Genomic DNA, 19,473 nt, shown 5'->3' with positions numbered 1-19,473 from the left:
GTGGGAGCTGCAAACCATTGGGTATAAGTTCAAGGATGTAATGTACAAAACAAGGAATATAGCCAAAATTTTGTAATAACTATAAATGGAAAGTAACCTTTAAAAATTGTATAACTCTTTGGGCTTCCCTTGTAGTGCAGTGGTTAAGAATCCGTCTGCCAATGCAGGGGACATGGGTTCGAGCCCTGGTCCGGGAAGATCCCACATGCCACGGAGCAACTAAGCCTGTGCACCACAACTACTGAGCCTGTGCTCTAGAGCCAGCAAGCCACAACTACTGAAGCCCATGCGCCTAGAGCCTGTGCTGTGCAGTAAGAGATGCCACCGCAATGAGAAGCCTGCACACTGCAACAAAGAGTAGCCCCCGTTCACCGCAACTAGAAAAAGCCCACGCACAGCAACTAAGAGCCAACGCAGGCAAAAATAAATAAAGTAAATAAATTTATTTAAAAAAAATTTATAACTTAAAACATTATTTTTAAATCTATTTTCATTAAAAAAAAAAGAATTGTCACTACTTTACTTTTGTTGATTCTGTACATCTAAGTAAACAACAAAACTAGTCCAGATTCAAAGAGTGGAGAAGTAAACTCTACTTCTTGATGGCAAGAGTTACAGAATCATATCACATGGCTTCATGGACACAGAGAAGAGGATAATTTAAGCCATTTTTGTAAAATTTACTTCAGAGAGCTCTTGGTGGCAAAAGCTCAGCTGATAACACTAATTCAGCCTAAGATATGTATGAGTAATAATATATCCTCATTTCTTCATCACATTTGCATTTAAACTAAAGAGGTCAATATCTTAATACTTTCTCCAATAAGACCAGTTAATCCACACTCTCATGAAACTGTCCTACTCCATATTGTTGTCTACAAATTTTTATTTTCTGTTTGACTGTTAATTTTATCTCTTTTTATTGTTTAGGGTGATACTTACTGTTATAACAAACTAACCACCAAATGTTAATAGTTAAACCAATAAGAATTATTTGTCACTGATCCAGAGTCCAATGCAGATGTTTGGCAGGAAGCATTTCATGTACCAATTTGGAGATTGGGCTGTCTTTAGTTTTATACCGACTTTCCCTCTGTTCTACCTCTGCTAAGAAAAAGTAAGAATAGAAGATACTCTGTCCCTAGCATGTATTCAATCCTGCTGATACAATCTGTGCAGGGCCCTTTCTCTGGGAAGCTGGGGAAGTGCCTTAATTAAGCCTCCTTTCTTGGATACCTCTCTTGTCCATTGTTTGTCAAGTTCCCTGGCTTACATCCCTGAGAAGCTTTTGCTAGTTCATTTTCCTTCCTGGCCACAGTAATAAGGGATGTTTTGGATTTGCCTTCCTTAGGGGTTACAAAGTTTTTGCAGCTTTCTTTTTTTATTGTAAACATAGCACTCCAGCAAATTCATTCTTGACTTGTGCTCAACCCAAAGATACTAAGCAGACTTTGACTTAGACTCTCTACTGAGAAAGACTGGTAGAGATTAACAGAATCAAAATGTCACTTAAGTAGCGTAGCACAAAGAAGCGTATTCTAGTAGTCTTTCATCTTTCCTGAATTCTTTTTAAAAAATTGAGGAATAATTGACATAACATTATATTAGTTTCAGGTATCCAAGTAGTCATTGGATATTTGTATATATTGCAAAATGTTTACCATAGTAAGTCCATTTAAGATCTGCCCCCATAAATAGTTACAAATCTTTTTTTTTTTTTTTGTGATGAGAAATTTCAAGATGCATTCTCATAGCTACTTTCAAATATGCAATACAGAATTATTAACTATAGTCACTGTGCTGTACATTACATCCCCATGATTTCTTCATTTTATAACTGGAAATGTATTTGATAATGCAACTTAGTACCCAAAGTTGTTTAATGACTTGATCATTTAACCTGTATTTTAGTCCAGGGTTGAATTCCTTGACAGTAAATTTATCTGAAATATTTGCAGAATCTAGGTGTGTTTCTTCTAGACTTTCTCATTTACCAATAATTATACTCACAGCTCTTCCTTTTAGGGTCCAGATGCACTTTATATTTCCAGCCTTCTAAAGCCCTTTTCTTTGGATTTGCTACTTCTTCAACCTCTGTTTGAAAACCAGCCAATTCTCTCCTGAACTCACCTCTTTCTTGTAATACTTTGCTAAAGGCCATGATTAGAAGCCAACTCACGATGCCACTGAATTTTTCAAACCATTTTCCCTAGAGCCACAGCTCAGTGGGCAAGATCTTCCTTCCAAGTTATTGCACATGGCAGTTTTACCAAATATTCTGCTATCAGATTATTGTGTGTTTTCTTGTTGCCTAGTGTCTAACACTAAACTAATGCTCCAAATTTTAGGGTTTTTTTTTTTTTATGATGACAGTACCTAGCTTCTATTATCAGTTTATTTATTAGTTAGTTTAGTAACACTAACTGCTATTACAAACAAAATCACTCCAGTTCTGACACCAATTCCGATGTGTGTGTTTTTCCTCACCACCAAACAATTAACTCAATTCTGACACTATCTACCTGGAAATAGCATCAGATCCCACAGGTTAAGTGCTCAACCGAACAAAACTGCCCTTACTTCAGATGCCAACTGCAGGTCCAGGTTGCTTCCTGTGCTTCTGATCAACTAGCTATACATTGGAGATTCCCATGACCCCCTCCTTGCATTGGACTAATTTGCTAGAGCAGCTTACAGAACTCAGATAATTTATTTACTAGATTACCAGTTTATTATAAAAGGTTGTAACTCATGAATGTCCAGGTGAGAGAGATGCATAGGGAAAAAGTGTGAGTAAGGGTCACAGAGCTTCCATGCTCTCTCTGGGTGCACCACTTTCCCAGCACCTCCACAGGTTTGCCATCCTGGAAACTGTCCAGAGAATGACATTGGTGATTTAACTCAATTTCCAGCCCTGTTCTCTTTCCTAGAGGTCAGGGAGTCAGATTGAAAGTTTCAACCCTTCAATAACATGGTTGGCTACACTGGCATCAAGTCCCCATCCTTGAGCTCTTCCAAAAGTCACTTCATTAACATCATACAAAAACTCTCATCAGAGGAAATTACAAGGGTTTTAAGAGCTCTTTGCCAGGAATAAGGATGAAGACCAAATATATGTTTCTTATTATAAATCACAACATCACACCCCTCAGTGGCTTAACACCATTAAGAGTTTATTTCTTAAGCCAGCTATGACACAGGTATTAGGCTGGCAGCCTTCTACATGAGAATTAAGGACCCAGGCTCCATTTATAACAGGAAGACGAAATATATACCAGACTCTTCAAGAGCATATCATACACCCACATGTAAGAATTTTCCATTTCTGAGCATTAGCTCCATCCACACATGCTTTCCACCATAGTCCAAAGTAGTTGAATTAGCAGCTTAATACCTGACAGCACCTACCACTTCTTTGAGAGCCAAAGACATACCCTAGACCTGTAACCCAGGAAGCATTTTTCTAACTTTCATCTTTTCATGATTTTGACCTGTATCTGCCTGGAATTTCTATGATGTTTATCATCTCTGCCATTAATGTAGAAATTCATACAAATTATCCCTCTTGTTAAATATACTTTCAAGGACACAAATTGTCTAGACGTTCCTTAAGGGGCTTTATCTAAACTAACTTATAACTTCCATAAAATCTACAAATCTTTCGATGTAGAAGCTATCAAGTAACTTTTATTAACTGATTAATTGATCAATTGTTCTGAGTTCTTAGGAGACCAACAGAGAGGTATTTTCCCCTTCTGACACTAATTGTATGGTGCCTTTTGCAACACCACTTCTCAAATTCCTTGACACTTACTGGGTGTCCATCAATTCAATTCAATTCTGACACTATCTACCTGGAGTTAGGATGAGATCCCATAAGTTAAAGGGTTCAGTCCCACGGGACTACCCACATTTCAGAAGATAGTTGTAAATTTCAGGCCACCCATACTTTTGACTGGCATGCTGTAAATCAGGGGTTCCTAGGAATCCCTCCTGGAGTTTGATACTTTGCTAGGACAGGCTCCCAGAAATCAAGAAAGCACGTTAGTTACTTTTGCTAGTTTATTATCAATGATACAACTCAGGAACAACCAAATGGAATAGGTGCATAGGGTAAGGTGTGGGGGAAGATGGGTGGAGCTTCCATGCCCTCTCTGTGTGTGTCAGCCTTCCAGAAACTCTCCTCTCCCAGAGGCTGAGGGAGTGGGGCTGAAAGTTCCAGGCTTCTAGTTAAAATTTGGTCTTTCTGACAAACAGCCTTCATCCTGAAACTATCTAGGAACACATAAAGAGTTGCCTCAGGAGAAGAACAAATATGCTTCTATCTTTTCTATCACTCAGGAAATTCCAAGCTATTTAGGAACCTTACTTTGGGACAAAGGCCAAATATATATATATTTTTTTATTATGCCACACCCACTTACTTCACTCAGTAAACAAAAGACAAGACACGTGCTGGGTATTGAGAAATCTGCTTTTCTGTGGTGAGAAAAATGAATCAGATTATGCATGCTGTAAACAAGACAGCATTTTTGTAATGGACAAAGTGCACTTGGTAAATTAAAAGGGCTGCCATTGTGCTTCCATAATTCTTTTTCTGTCCTAGAAGTGAATAAAACAGGAATACAATAAGTAACTAAACAAGTAAATAAAATCAACAATAAAAATCTTTATCACTTCTTTCTGCCTAGAAATATTATACATGATACATCTCACATAATGTTATTTTTTTAAATTTCTCTAGTTTATAATGTCATTTTTCTCTTTGATGGAATGTTTTATGTAGATGTGTAAAACATGTTTTGTTTTTTGCTTTTGTTTTTTAATGGGCACATTTTTTGAAGAAATTAATCAATAAATAAATGAATAAATATACTATGAAATTAGGTGTCAGTGAACTGGATGAATTGAAGTGCTCCTACACACAATATAAATGTATGAAACTTCATAATTTCATTCTCTACTTATTTGGAGTTTTTGTTACTTATTCTTGTTAAACTAAAGTTAGCTCTTATTTGACTATTTTTTAAAACAGTAAATTGACAATGTTAAAAGGAAAAATCATTTAGTTCTTTTCATAGTGAAGGCCAATAGGATAACCAGTTTAGCTACATGAATAAAATGAATGGATCCATTAAAATGGGCTCCTCTAAATAGATAAGTATGTCATTGCTTTGTTAAAATATAAAAACCTATGTCAAAAATTCCTTCCAGCTTTAGAACAGCATCACTCCCTTACTCTATACTAAAAAAATGTCTATAAATAAAATCTTTCCTTAAATTTTTATTTATTTTACCTATTTAATAGAGCAAATTTACAAGGTTTTACTGGACTACATCACTATCTATGAAAATCAATCATTTTTATATTAAATTTTCAGATTGTCACTTATTTACTGGACTGAGGCAAGACATGTTTTATTTTTCTTATCCAAGTATTAAACAACTCCCATAAAGTAAATGAGTTTCTAATATTAGGTATTCTAGAGAAATGAAGTAATAAGCCTTTCTGGGAGCTGGAACAGGAATGGTCTGTATACATTAGGCTGTATTGAAATACACTCAAATGAAAACAGGAAACTTGACTTATAAAATGATTTTTTTTTAAATGACAAGAGTTATGGAAAATGAACTGCGTGGGTTCCTTGGGTGGAGAGGTAGATTAAAAAGACAAGATGTCTTGGATGTTCTTTCACTTTTATTGTGCTTTCTTCTGTCACTACCTCTTGTATTTGCTGTGAGTGTGTGTTTGTGTGTATTTGTGTGAGTATATGTGTTTCCCTATTACAAACATTGTTATGAGGGCTTAATGTGTCACTCTTCCAGGAGGCCATAACTGGGGACTCATGCAAAGTTTTGTACCTTCTCAAGTAAGACAAAACACATCATGCATTTTTTTTGTTCTTAAGAGACTTTATTGTTTACAATAGTTTATATTTACAGAAAACTGCTGAAGGTACTCAGTTTCCCTTATTATTAATATTTTACCTTATTATGATGCATTTTTTAAATTAATGAATTAATATTGATACATTATTGTTAACTGAAGTCCACATATAATTCATATTTCCTTAGTTTTTACATTATGTCTTTTTTTCTGTTCCATGTTCCCAATCAGGATATCAAATTGTATTTGATGAACATTCATACCTTAGATTACTGTTGGTTGTGAAAATTTCTTAGATTTTCCTTGTTTTTCATGACCTTGAGGAGTGCTGGTCAGATATTTTGTAGAATGTCCTTCAATTTAGATTTATTTGATGATTTGATGATTTTCTCATAATTAGACTGGTGTTATGGGCTTTGAGGAGGAAAACCACAGAGGCAAAGTGACATTCTAATTATATCATATCAAGAACATATTCTATCAACATGGCTTATCATTTTTGCTACTGATTTTGATTGCTTGGCTGAAGAAGTGTTTGTCAGTCTTCTCTAATGTAAAATTACTTTCTTCCCACCCCATTTACATACTGTTCTCTTTGGAAGGAAGTCACTGTGTGCAGCCCATAATAAGGAGTGAAGAGTTATGTTTCACCTCTTTGTGGGGAGAGTACCTACATAAATTATTTGTGCTCTGCATGGAATATTCCTCTTCCTCTTCATTTGTTTATTTTTTATTTACATCAGAATGAACAAATGTGTGTTTATTTTATAATTTGGGTTATAACCCAATGTTACTTTATTTTCATGTGCAAATTTTCCAGACTTAGCTATTGAGAACTTTCAGTCAGTTCTTGTATCCCTTTGACATACACTCATCTTAGAGGAGGTGATGGAAAGGCTGTGATCACTGACTGGACCCAGGCAATTAGGAGCTCCTCACCCCTCCCCTATCCTTGGAATGTGCCTTCTGCCCACCACTCCCACAGCTGGAGTCATTCCAAAAACCCAGCCTCTAGAGGGAACACTCACAAAGTCATTCTATGAAGCCACCATCATGCTGATACTAAAACCAGGCAAAGACACTACCAAAAAATAAAATTACAGGCCAATACCTTTGTTGAATATAGATGCAAAAATTCTCAAGAAAATATTAACAAATTGAATCCAAAAACACATAAAAAAAGTCATACACCAAGATCAAGTTGGATTCATCCCAGTGTCACAAGGAGGGTTCAATATATGCAAATCAATCATTGTGATACACCATATCAACAAAAGAAAAGACAAAAAAACACATGATAATCTCAATAGATGCAGAAAAAGCATTTGATAAAATTCAACATCCTTCATGATAAAAAATCTTACCAAACTGAGTATAAAGGGAACATATTTCAACATACTAAAAGCTATTTATGACAAACCCACAGCCAACATAATACTCAAAAGTGAAAACTGAAATCCTTCCTTCTAAAATCTGGAACAAGAGAAAGATGTCCACTCTCACTACTTCCATTCAATATACTATTGGAAGTCCTAGTCACAACAATAAGACAAGAAAATATCCAAATTGGAAGCGTAAATTTGTCATTATATGCAGATGACATGATACTATACATAGAAAATCCTAAAGACTCACACAAAAACTACTAGAACTGATAAATTTACCAACGTAGCAGGGTACAAGTTTAACATACAGAAATTTGTTCATTTCTTTACACTAACCCTGAAATATAAGAAAGGGAAAGTGATTAAAAAAAAAAAAAAACTCTTAAAATTGCATCAGAAAAATACATAGGAATAAACCTAACCAAGGAGGTGAAAGAGTTATATGCTGAGAACTATAAAGCATTGATAAAGGAAACTGAAGATAATTCAAATAAATGGAAAGATATCTCATGCTCTTGGACTGGAAGAATTAGTATTGTTAAAATGGCCATTTTAACAAAGGGATTTAACATGATCCTTATCAAATTACCCATGACATTTTTCACAGAAGTAGAAAAAAAGTAATTCTAAAATTTATACAGAATCTTAAAAGACCCATAATTGCCAAAGCAATCGTGAGGAAAAAGAACAAAGCTGGAGGCATAACCCTCCCAGACTTCAGACAGCACCACAAACCTACAGTAATCAAAACAGCATGGTTTTAGCACAAGAAACATATTTATGGGTCAATGAAACAGAATAGAGAGCCCAGAAATAAATCCACATACCTGTGGTCAATTAATCTCCAACAATGGAGGCAATAATATACAATGGAGAAAAGACAGTCTCTTCAGCAAGTGGTGCTCTGAAAGCTGGACAGTTGCATGTAAATAAATGCAGTTAGAACACTCCCTCACGCCATACACAAAAATAAACTCAAAATGGCTTAAAGACTTAAATATAAGACATGACACCATAAAACACCTAGAAGAGATCATAGGCAAAACATTCTCTGACATAAATCATAGCAATGTTTTCTTAGGTCAGTCTCCCAAGGCAATAGAAATAAAAGCAAAAATAAACAAATAGGACCTAATCAACTTAAAAGCTTTTGCACAGCAAAGGAAACCATAAACAAAATGAGAAGACAACCTACAAGTGAGAGAAATTATTTGCAAACGATGTGACTGACAATGGATTATTTTCCAAAAGATACAAAGAGCTCATACAACTCAATAACAAAAAAAAAAAAAAAAAAAAAACAATAAAAAAATGGGCAGAAGTCCTAAATAGACATTTCTCCAAATAAGGCAAACAGATGGCCAATAGGCACATGAAAAGATGCTCAACATCACTAATTATTAGAGAAATGAAAATCAAAACCCCAATTAGGTATCATCTCACACTGGTCAGAATGGCTATCATCAAAAAGTCTACAAATGGGACTTCTCTGGTGGCACAGTGGTTAAGAATCCGCCTGCCAATGCGGAGGACATGGGTTTGAGCCCTGGTCCGGGAAGATCCCATGTGTCGCGGAGGAACTAAGCCCATGTGCCACAACTACTGAGCCTGTGCTCTAGAGCCTGAGTACAACAACTACTGAGCCTGTGTGCCACAACTACTGAAGCCTGTGTGCCTAGAGCCATGCTCTGCAACAAGAGAAGCCACTTCAATGAGAAGCTGCACACCTAGATCCCGTCCTCCACATCGAAGTGTAGCCCCCACTCACTGCGACTAGAGAAAGTCCACACACAGCAACACAGACCCAACACAGCCAAAAATAATTTAAAAAAATAATTTAAAAAAATCTACAAATAATTAATGCTGGAGAGGGTGTGGAGAAACGGGAACCCTCCTACACTCTTGCTGGGCATGTAAATTGGTGCAACCCCTATAGAAAACAGTATGCAGGTTTCTTAAAAAACTAAAAATTGGGTTACCATATGATCCAGCAATCCCACTCCTGGGGATATATCTGGAGAAAACTCTATTTTGAAATAGATACATGCACCCCAATGTTCATAGCAGCAGTATTTACAATAGCTGAGACGTGGAAGCAACCTAAATATCCATTGACAGATGAATGGATAAAGAAGCTGTGGTACATATATACAATTAATATTACTCAGCCATAAAAAAAAATGAAATAATATCATTTGCAGTAACATGGATGGACCTAGAGATTATCATATTAAGTGAAGTAAGTCAGAGAGAGTAAGACAAATATCATTTGTTATTACTTATATGTGGAATCTAAAAAACTGATACAAGTGAACTCATTTACAAAACAGAAACACAGGGCTTCCCTGGTGGCGCAGTGGTTGAGAGTCCGCCTGCCGATGCAGGGGACACGGGTTCGTGACCCGGTCTGAGAAGATCCCACGTGCCGCGGAGCAGCTGGGCCCGTGAGACATGGCCGCTGATCCTGCGCGTCCGGAGCCTGTGCTCTGTAACGGGAGAGGCCACAAGAGTGAGATGCCCGCATACCGCCAATAAATAAATAAATAAATAAACACAGAAACAGACTCACAGAAAAAGAAACAAATTTATGGTTACCAAAGGGGAAAGAGGAAGGAGGAGGGATAAATTAGGAGTTTTGGATTAGCAGATACAAACTACTATATATAAAATATATAACAAGTTTCTATTGTATAGCAGAGGGAACTATATTAAATATCTAGTAATAAACTATAATGGAAAAGAATATGAAAAAGAATATATATATATAAAGCTGAATCACTTGTTGTACACCAGAAACAAACACAACGTTGTAAATCAACTATACTTCAATAATAAAAAAAAAAGAGAACACACTCTCTAGAGAGTAATGTGTTGTTGATACCATCTGGACTGGATACATGACTGAACCCCTTTAAAACTTCTATAGAGTCATATCTTGGTATCTGCAGTAAATTGCCTCCAGGAACCTTGAGGTTACCAAATTCTGAGGACGCTTAAGTCCCTTATATAAAAGGCATAGTACAGTTCTGGATACAGAGGGCTAACTATATAAACTTTTAAGATTTTGGTGGGCAGATGAGGAAATATACTAGTCTTGTGGCCACCCAAGACAAGTCTTACATGTGTAAGTTCTCTGGGTGTTTATTAATACTGCCACCTACCAATCTGTAGTGATCGGTCTCTTTTTCTTGGTCTTCTTTCCCTCAGAGTACAAGGGAAAGTTTCAGATTTTACCCAGGGAATTCCTGAGGTTCTGAACCAACACCCCAACATTGTGTGCTTTTTTTTTTTTGAGCACTTCCTTTCTTCCTGGCATTCTAAGATTCTCTAGGTTCATCTTGTAAATTGCTGCCCTCATTCTAATATCAGCCATTTCTCCAGTGAGCTCTTGTTCCTTTTATTGGAGAATAAGAACCAAGAAGTGGAAAATAAGTATGCTCATTGCTACCTCGGTGTTGTTTCTAGGCTCCCTCAGGGCAAGAAAATATGTGTGTTTACTAGCCAATGTGAATATACATATCTATAAATATTTCTATATGTAATTACTAACTATATTATATGTGTATATGTATTTCCATGTATCAGTATTAAACTACACATGAGTTCACACTATCTCCAATTCTAATTCAGTACCATGTTATCATTCTAGCCTCCTTATACTTGTCTCCAATTAGACATCCAGCTTCTACCACTCTCCATCCACTTATTTAAGTGTTCACTTCTGTTATTGAACACTGCTGTATGAGATTTAATACCACGAGTACAGTGGTATCAAAATTGATAACCCTTATCCCAGCGAGAAATAATTTGGCCAACTAGTATGGGACTTACGTATTGTTTCTTTTGCCTTTAGTTTTACATACTCCCTTCATTTCTAGCACCCTATGTCAGCACACAGCTCCCTCCCTGTACCCCTTTTAGTGAGTTCATTTCATACATTTGTGATACATTTATAGTGTTTTGTCACATTCTGCATTCCATCTTGTGATTCCAACAGCCTCATGAATGACTCTTTAAATATGCATACATTAAGATTCACTCTTGTGCTGTAAAGTTCAATGGGTTTTGACAAATGCATAGTGTAATGTATCAATATTATAGCAGCATATAGAATAGTTTTGTCACCCTAAAAATCCACCGGTGATTCAACTCTCTCCCTTTCCATGAACCCTTGAAACAACTGATGTTTTTACAACACTATAGATTTACCTTTTGCAGGATGTCATATAATTGGGATCACACAGTATGTAGCCTTTTCAAACAGATTTCTTTCACTTGGAAATTTAAGATCTATCCATTTCTTTTCATAGCTTGCTAACCCATTGCTTTTTATTACTAAATAATATTCCACTGTACCAGTGTACCATCTTTTGTTTATCCATTCACCCAGTGAATGGCTGGTTGTGTTCAGTTTTTTTATTAGTATTAATAATGCTTCTCTGGACATTTATGTGCATGTTTTTATGTGGATATAAGTTTTCAAATCAGTTGGGTAAATACCAAGGAGTGCAACTGCTGGATCACTTGGTAAGACTATGTTTAGCTTTGTAAGAAACTGCCAAACTGTCTTTCAAAATGGCTGTACTATTTTACATTGCCAACAGTAATAAACTCTGCTTTCTTGCTGTAATTAGTCTCCTCAGTTTTTTGGGTATTAGACATTCTAATGTGTGTGTAATAGTATCTCATGGTTATTTTAATTTGAAATTCACTAATGATAAATATTGTTGAAAATCTTTTCAAATGTCTTTTGCTATCTGCATGTCTTATTTGGAGAAGTGTCTTTTAAGATCTTTTTCACATTTTTTAATTGTGTTGTTTGTTTTCCTGTTGTTGAGTTTCAAGTGTTCTTTGTATGGGTAATATTCCTTATCACATATGTATTGCAATATTGTCTCCCATCTTTGGTTTGTCTTTTCAGTATCTTACAGTATCTTTCACAGAGCAGATATTTTTAAAGTTAATAAACCTGTCTTAACAATTTTTTTTTGTTTTATTGATTATACTTTTGGTGTTTGTCTGAAAACTCATTGCCAAACCCCAAATAACATATATTTCTATGTTTTCTTTTCAAACTTTTACAATTTTTCATTTTGAATTAATTTCCCCCCAAAATATAAAGTCTGTCTGGGTTCATTTTATAAAAATATGTTCAGTATCTTTTTTGAAAATATTTAATAGCCTGTTTGCATTTAATTGCTTTTGCTCCTTTTTCAAAGGTTATGTGACAAAATTTATAAGGGGCTATTTCCAAGCTTTCTCCTCTGCTTTATTGTTCTATGTGTTCATTCTGTCACCAATATCACTTTTTTTTTATTATTAACTTTTTAGTAAGTCTTCAAGTTGGATAGTGTGACTCTTCCAACTTTGCTCTTTTTTCAGTCTGTTTTGGTTAGTCTAGGTCTTTTACCTTTCCATATAAACAAACAAATAAATAAATAAATATATATATATATATATATATATATAAATATTTCCTTTCTTTTTTTTTAACATCTTTATTGGGGTATAATTGCTTTACAATGGTGTGTTAGTTTCTGCTTTATAAAAAAGTGAATCAGTTATACATATACATACGTTCCCATATCTCTTCCCTCTTGCATCTCCCTCCATATAAATATTAAATCATTTTGTTGCTATCTACAAAATAGCTGGCTGAGATTGTAATTGAGTTGTGTATATAGATTGAGTTGGGAAGTACTGGCATCTTAACAATATTGAATCTTCCAATTCACGAACATGGAATATCTTTTCATGCATTTATATCATCTTTGATTTTTTCTATCAGAGTTTTGTATTTTTCACATACAAATCATATATATATATATATATATATATATATATATATATATATATATATATATATATATATATACACACACACACATATATGGTTAGAGTCATACCTAAGTAGTTCAAATTAGGAGGTAGGCTGAGATTGTAGATAATACTTTATTCTTCATTTCAAATACCAAATGTTCATTGCTGGTATATAGGAAGGCAACTCTCTTTTTTATATTGACCTTGCATGTTGTGATGTTTTTTTTCTTTTTTTTTAATTTAATTTATTTTTCTTTATACAGCAGGTTCTTATTAGTCATCCATTTTATACACATCAGTTTATACATGTCAATCCCAATCTCCAAATTCATCACACAACCAGGCCCACCCCCCACCACTTTCCCCCCTTAGTGTCCATACGTTTGTTCTATACATCTGTGTCTCAATTTCTTTCCTGCAAACTGGTTCATCTGTAACATTGTTCTAGGTTCCACATATATGCGTTAATATATGATATTTGCTTTTCTCTTTCTGACTTACTTCACTCTGTATGACAGTCTCTAGATCCATCCACGTCTATACAAATGACCCAATTTCATTCCCTTCTATGGCTGAGTAATAGTCCATTGTATATAGGTACCACATCTTCTTTATCCATTCTCCTGTCGATGAGCATTTAGGTTGCTTCCATGACATGACTATTGTAAATAGCGATGCAATGAACATTGGGGTGCATGTGTCTTTTGGAATTATGGTTTTCTCTGGATATATGCCCAGTAGTGGGATTGCTGGGTCATATGGTAATTCTACTTTTAGTATTTTTAAGGAACCTCCATACTGTTCTCCATAGTGGCTGTATCAATTAACATTCCCACCAACAGAGCAAGAGGGTTCCCTTTTCTCTATACCCTCTCCAGCATTCGTTCTTTGTAGATTTTCTGATGATGCTCATTTTAACTGGTATAAGGTGATACCTCATTGTAGCTTTGATTTGCATTTCTCTAATAATTAGTGATGTGGAGCAGCTGTTCATGTGCTTCTTGGCCATCTGTATGTCTTCTTTGGAGAAATGTCTATTTAGGTCTTCTGCCCATTTTTGGATTGGGTTGTTTGTTTCTTTAATATTGAGATGCATGAGCTGTTTATATATTTTGGAGATTTAATCCTTTGTCTGTTGATTCGTTTGCAAATAATTTCTCCCATTCTGAGGGTTGTCTTTTGGTCTTGTTTATGGTTTCCTTTGCTGTGCAAAAGCTTTTAAGTTTCATTAGGTCCCATTTGTTAATTTTTGTTTTTATTTCCATTTCTCTAGGAGGTGGGTCAAAAAGGATCTTGCTGTGGTTTATGTCATAGAGTGTTCTGCCTATGTTTTCCTCTCAGAGTTTCATACTCTCTGGTCCTACATTAGGTCTCTAGTCCATTTAGAGTTTATTTTTTTGTATGGTGTTAGAGAGTATTCTAAATTCATTCTTTTACTTGTAGCCGTCCAGTTTTCCCAGAACAACTTATTGAAGAGACTGTCTTTTCTCCATTGTATATCCTTACCTCCTTTGTCATAGATTAGTTGACCATAGCTGTATATCTGGGCTTTCTATTGTTTTGCATTGATCTATGTTTCTGTTTTTCATATCTCTGGGCTTTCTATTGTTTTGCATTGATCTATGTTTCTGTTTTTCATATCTCTGGGCTTTCTATTGTTTTGCATTGATCTATGTTTCTGTCTTTGTGCCAGTACCATCTTGTCTTGATTACTGTAGCTTTGTAGTATAGTTGGAAGTCAGGGAGTCTGATTCCTCCAGCTCCATTTATTTCCCTAAAGACTGCTTTGGCTATTTGGGGTCTTTTGTGTCTCCATACAAATGTTAAGATATATTCTAGTTCTGTAAAAAATGCCATTGGTAATTTGATAGGGATTGCATTGAATCTGTAGATTGCTTTGGATAGTAAAGTTATTTTCACAATATTGATTCCAATCCAAGAACATGGTATGTCTCTCCATCTGTTGGTATCATTTTTAATTTCTTTCATCAGTGTCTTATAGTTTTCTGCATACAGGTCTTTTGTCTCCCTAGGTAGGTTTATTCCTAGGTAATTTATTCTTTTTGTTGCAATGGTGAATGAGATAGTTTCCTTAATTTCTCTTTCTGATCTTTCATTGTTAGTGTATAGGAATGCGGGAGATTTCTGTGCATTAATTTTGTATCCTGCAACTTTACCAAATTCATTGATTAACTCTAATAGTTTTCTGGTGGCATCTTTAGGATTCTCTATGTTTATTATCATGTCATCTGCAAACAGTGACAATTTTACTTCTTTTCCAATTTGTATTACTTTTACTTCTTTTGTCTCTGATTATCATGGCTAGGACTTCCAAAAGTATGTTGAATAATAGTGGTGAGAGTGGACATCCTTCTCTTGTTCTTGATCTTAGAGGAAACGCTTTCAGTTTTTCACCATTGAGAATGATGTTTGCTGTGGGTTTGTTGTCTATGGCCTTTATTATGTTGAGGTAGGTTCCATTTATGTCCACTTTCTGGAGATTTTTTATCATAAATGGGTGTTGAATTTTGTCAAACGTTTTTCTGCATCTATTGAGACGACCATATGCTTTTTATTCTTCAATTTGTTAATATGATGTATCACATTGATTGATTTGCATATATTGAAGAATCCTTGCATCCCTGCAGTGAATCCCACTTGATCATGCTGTATGGTCCTTTTAATGTGTTGTTTCATTCTGTTTGCTAGTATTTTGTTGAGAATCTTTGCATCTATATTCATCAGTGATATTGGCCTGTAATTTTCTTTTTTTGTAGTATCTTTGTCTGGTTTTTGGTATCAGGGTGATGGTGGGCTCATAGAATGAGTTTGAGAGTGTTCCTTTCTCTGCAATTTTTTGGAAGAGTTTCAGAATGGTAGGTGTTAGCTCTTCTCTAAATGTTTGATAGAATTCACCTGTGAAGCTTTCTTGTCCTGAACTTTTGTTTGTTGGAATATTTTTAATCAAAGTTTCAATTTATTTACTTGTGTTTGGTCTGTTCATATTTTCTGTTTCTTCCTGGTTCAATCTTGGGAGGTTATCCCTTTCTAAGAATTTGTCCACTTCTTCCAGGTTGTCCAATTTTTGGCATTGACTTGCTTGTAGTAGTCTCATAGGATGCTTTTTATTTCTGCAGTACCTGTTGTAATTTCTCCTTTTTCATTTCTAATTTTATTGATTTGAGTCCTCTCCCTCTTTTTCTGGATGAGTCTGGCTATTGGCTTATCAATTTTATTTATCTTCTGAAAGAACAAGCTTTTAGTTTTATTAATCTTTGTTATTGTTTTCTTTCTTTCTATTTCACTTATTTCTGCTCTGATATTTATGATTTATTTCCTTCTGCTAACTTTGGGTTTTGTTTGTTCTTTCTCTAATTCCTTTAACTGTGATGTAAGATTCTTTATTTGTGGTTATTCTTCTTTCTTGAGGTAGGCTTGTATATCTATAAACTTCCCTCTTAGAACTTCTGTTGCTGCATCCCATATGTTTTTGATCATCATGTTTTCATTGTCATTTGTCTCTACGTGTTTTTCCATTTCCTCTTTGATTTCTTCAGTGACCACTTCACTTGGTTATTTAGTGACATATTGTTTAGGCTCCATGTGTTTGTGCTCTTCACATTTTTTCCCTGTAATTCATTTCTAATCTCATAGCGTTGTGGTCAGAAAAGATGCTTGATACGCTTTCAATTTTCTTAAATTTACTGAGGTTTGAATTGTTACCCAAGATATGATCTATCCTGGAGAATGTTCCATGAGCACTTGAGAAGAAAGTGTTATCTGCTGTTTTTGGATGTAATGACCCATAAATATCAGTTAAAACTATCTGGTCTATTGTGTCAGTTAAAGCTGTGTTTCCTTATTAATTTTCTATTTGGATGATCTGTCCATTGGTGTAAGTGAGGTGTTAAAGTCCCCCACTAGTATTTAGTTACTGTAAATTTCCTGTTATAGCTGTTAGCAGTTGCCTTATGTATTGTGGTGTTCCTATGTTGGGTGCATATATATTTATAATTGTTATATCTTCTTCTTGGATTGATCTCTTGATCATTATGTAGTGTCCTTCCTTGTCTGTTGTAACATTCTTTATTTTAAAGTCTATTTTACCTGATATGAGTATTGCTACTCCAGCTTTCTTGTGATTTCCATTTGCATGGAATATCTTTTTCCATCCCCTCACTTTCAGTCTGTATGTCAGACAGCATATATATGGGTCTTGTTTTTGTGTCCATTCAGCAAGCCTCTGTCTTTTGGTCGGAGCATTTAATTCATTCACGTTTAAGGTAGTTATTGATATGTATGTTCCTATTACTATTTTCTTAATCGTTTTGCATTTTTTTTTTTTTTTTGGTAAGTCCTTTTCTTCTGCTGTGTTTTCCACTTAGAGAAGTTCCTTTAGCATTTGTTGCAAAGCTGGTTTGGTGGTGCTGAATTCTCTTAGCCTTTGCTTGTCTTTAAAGCTTTGATTTCTCCATCGAATCTGAATGAGATCGTTGCTGGTTAGAGTAATCTTGGTTGTAGGTTTTTCCATTCCATCACTTTAAGTATATCATGCCATTCCCTTCTGACTTGCAGAGATTCTGCTGAAAAATCCTCTGTTAACCTTATGGGAGTTCCCTTATATGTTATTTGTTGTTTTTCCCTTGCTGCTTTCAATAATTTTTCTTTGTCTTTAAGTTTTGCCAATTTGATTACTATGTGTCTCGGCATGTTTCTCCTTGAGGTTATCCTGTATGGGACTCCCTGCACTTCCTGGACTTGGGTGGCTATTTCCTTTCCCATGTTAGGGAATTTTTCTACTCTAATCTCTTCAAATATTTTCTCTGGTCCTTTCTCTCTCTCTTCTCCTTCTGGGACCCCTATAATGTGAATGTTGTTGCATTTAATGTTGTCACAGAGGTCTCTTAGGCTGTCTTCATATCTTTCCATTCTTTTTTCTTTATTCTGTTCCACAGCCATGATTTTCACCATTCTGCCTTCCAGATCACTTATCTGTTTTTCTGCCTCCATTATTCTACTATTGATTCCTTCTAGTGTAATTTTCATTTCAATTATTGTATTGTTCATCTCTGTTTCTTTGTTCTTTAATTCTTCTAGGTCTTTGTAAAATATTTCTTGCATCTTCTCGATCTTTGCCTCCATTCTTTTTCTGAGGTCGTGGATCATCTTCACTATCATCATTCTGTATTCTTTTTTCTGGAAGGTTGCCTATCTCCACTCCATTTAGTTGTTTTTCTGGGGTTTTATCTTGTTCCTTCATCTAATACATAGTCCTCTTCCTTTTCATCTTGTCTATCTTTCTGTGAATGTGGTTTCTGTTCCACAGGTTGCAGGATTGTAGTTCCTCTTGCTTCTGCTGTCTGCCCTCTGGTCAATGAGGCTATTTAAGAGGCTTGTGCAAATTTCCTGATGGGAGGGACTGTTGGTGAGTAGAGCTGACTGTTGCTCTGGTGGGCAGAGCTCATTATAACTTTAATCCACTTTTGCTGATGGGTGGGGCTGGGTTCCCTCCCTGTTGGTTGTTTGGCCTGAGGCGACCCAACACAGGAACTTACCTCGGTTCTTTGGTGAGGCTAATGGCAGACTCTGGGAGGGCTCATGCCAATGGGTACCTCCCAGAACTTCTGCTGCCAGTGTCCTTGTCCTCGTGGTGATGCAGAAACACCCCCACCTCTGCAGGAGACACCCCAGCACTAGCAGGTAGGTCTTGTTCAGGCTCTATGGAGTCACTGCTCCTTGCCCTGGGTCCTGATGCACGCACCACTTTGTGTGTGCCCTCCAAGAGTGGAGTCTCTGTTTCCCCCAGTCCTGTTGAAGTCCTGAAATAAAATCCTGCTAACTTTCAATGTCTGATTCTCTAGGAATTCCTCCTTCCATTGCCCGACCCCCAGGTTCGGAAGCCTGATGTGGGGCTCAGAACCTTCACTCCAGTGGGTTCTGTGGTATAAGTGTTTTCCAGTTTGTGGGTCACCCATCCAGCAGATATGGGATTTCATTTTATTGTGATTGTGTCCCTTCTAATGTCTCACTGTGGCTTTTCCTTTGTCTTTGGATGTGGGGTATGTTTTTTTGTGAGTTCCAGTGTCTTCCTGTCGATGATTATTCAGCAGTTAGTTGTGATTCCAGTGTTCTCGCAAGAGGGAGTGAGAGCAGGTCATTCTCCTCCACCATCTTGAACCAATCTCTGTGATGTTGTTAAGAGTTGTTTATTAATTTCTAGGAGTTTCATTATCAATACTTTGGAATTTTTACACAGAAGAAATTCTATCACCTGAGAGTAAAGACAGCTCAATTTTTTCTTTACTAATCTGTATATCATTTATGTTTTTTCCTTGACTTGTTGCATTAGCTTAGACTTCTAGTCTGATGTTGAAAATGACT

This window comes from Delphinus delphis, chromosome 13 (genome assembly GCF_949987515.2).
Source record: "Delphinus delphis chromosome 13, mDelDel1.2, whole genome shotgun sequence".
Taxonomy (NCBI): Eukaryota; Metazoa; Chordata; class Mammalia; order Artiodactyla; family Delphinidae; genus Delphinus; species Delphinus delphis.
Note: the sequence above shows the minus strand (reverse complement) of the source record.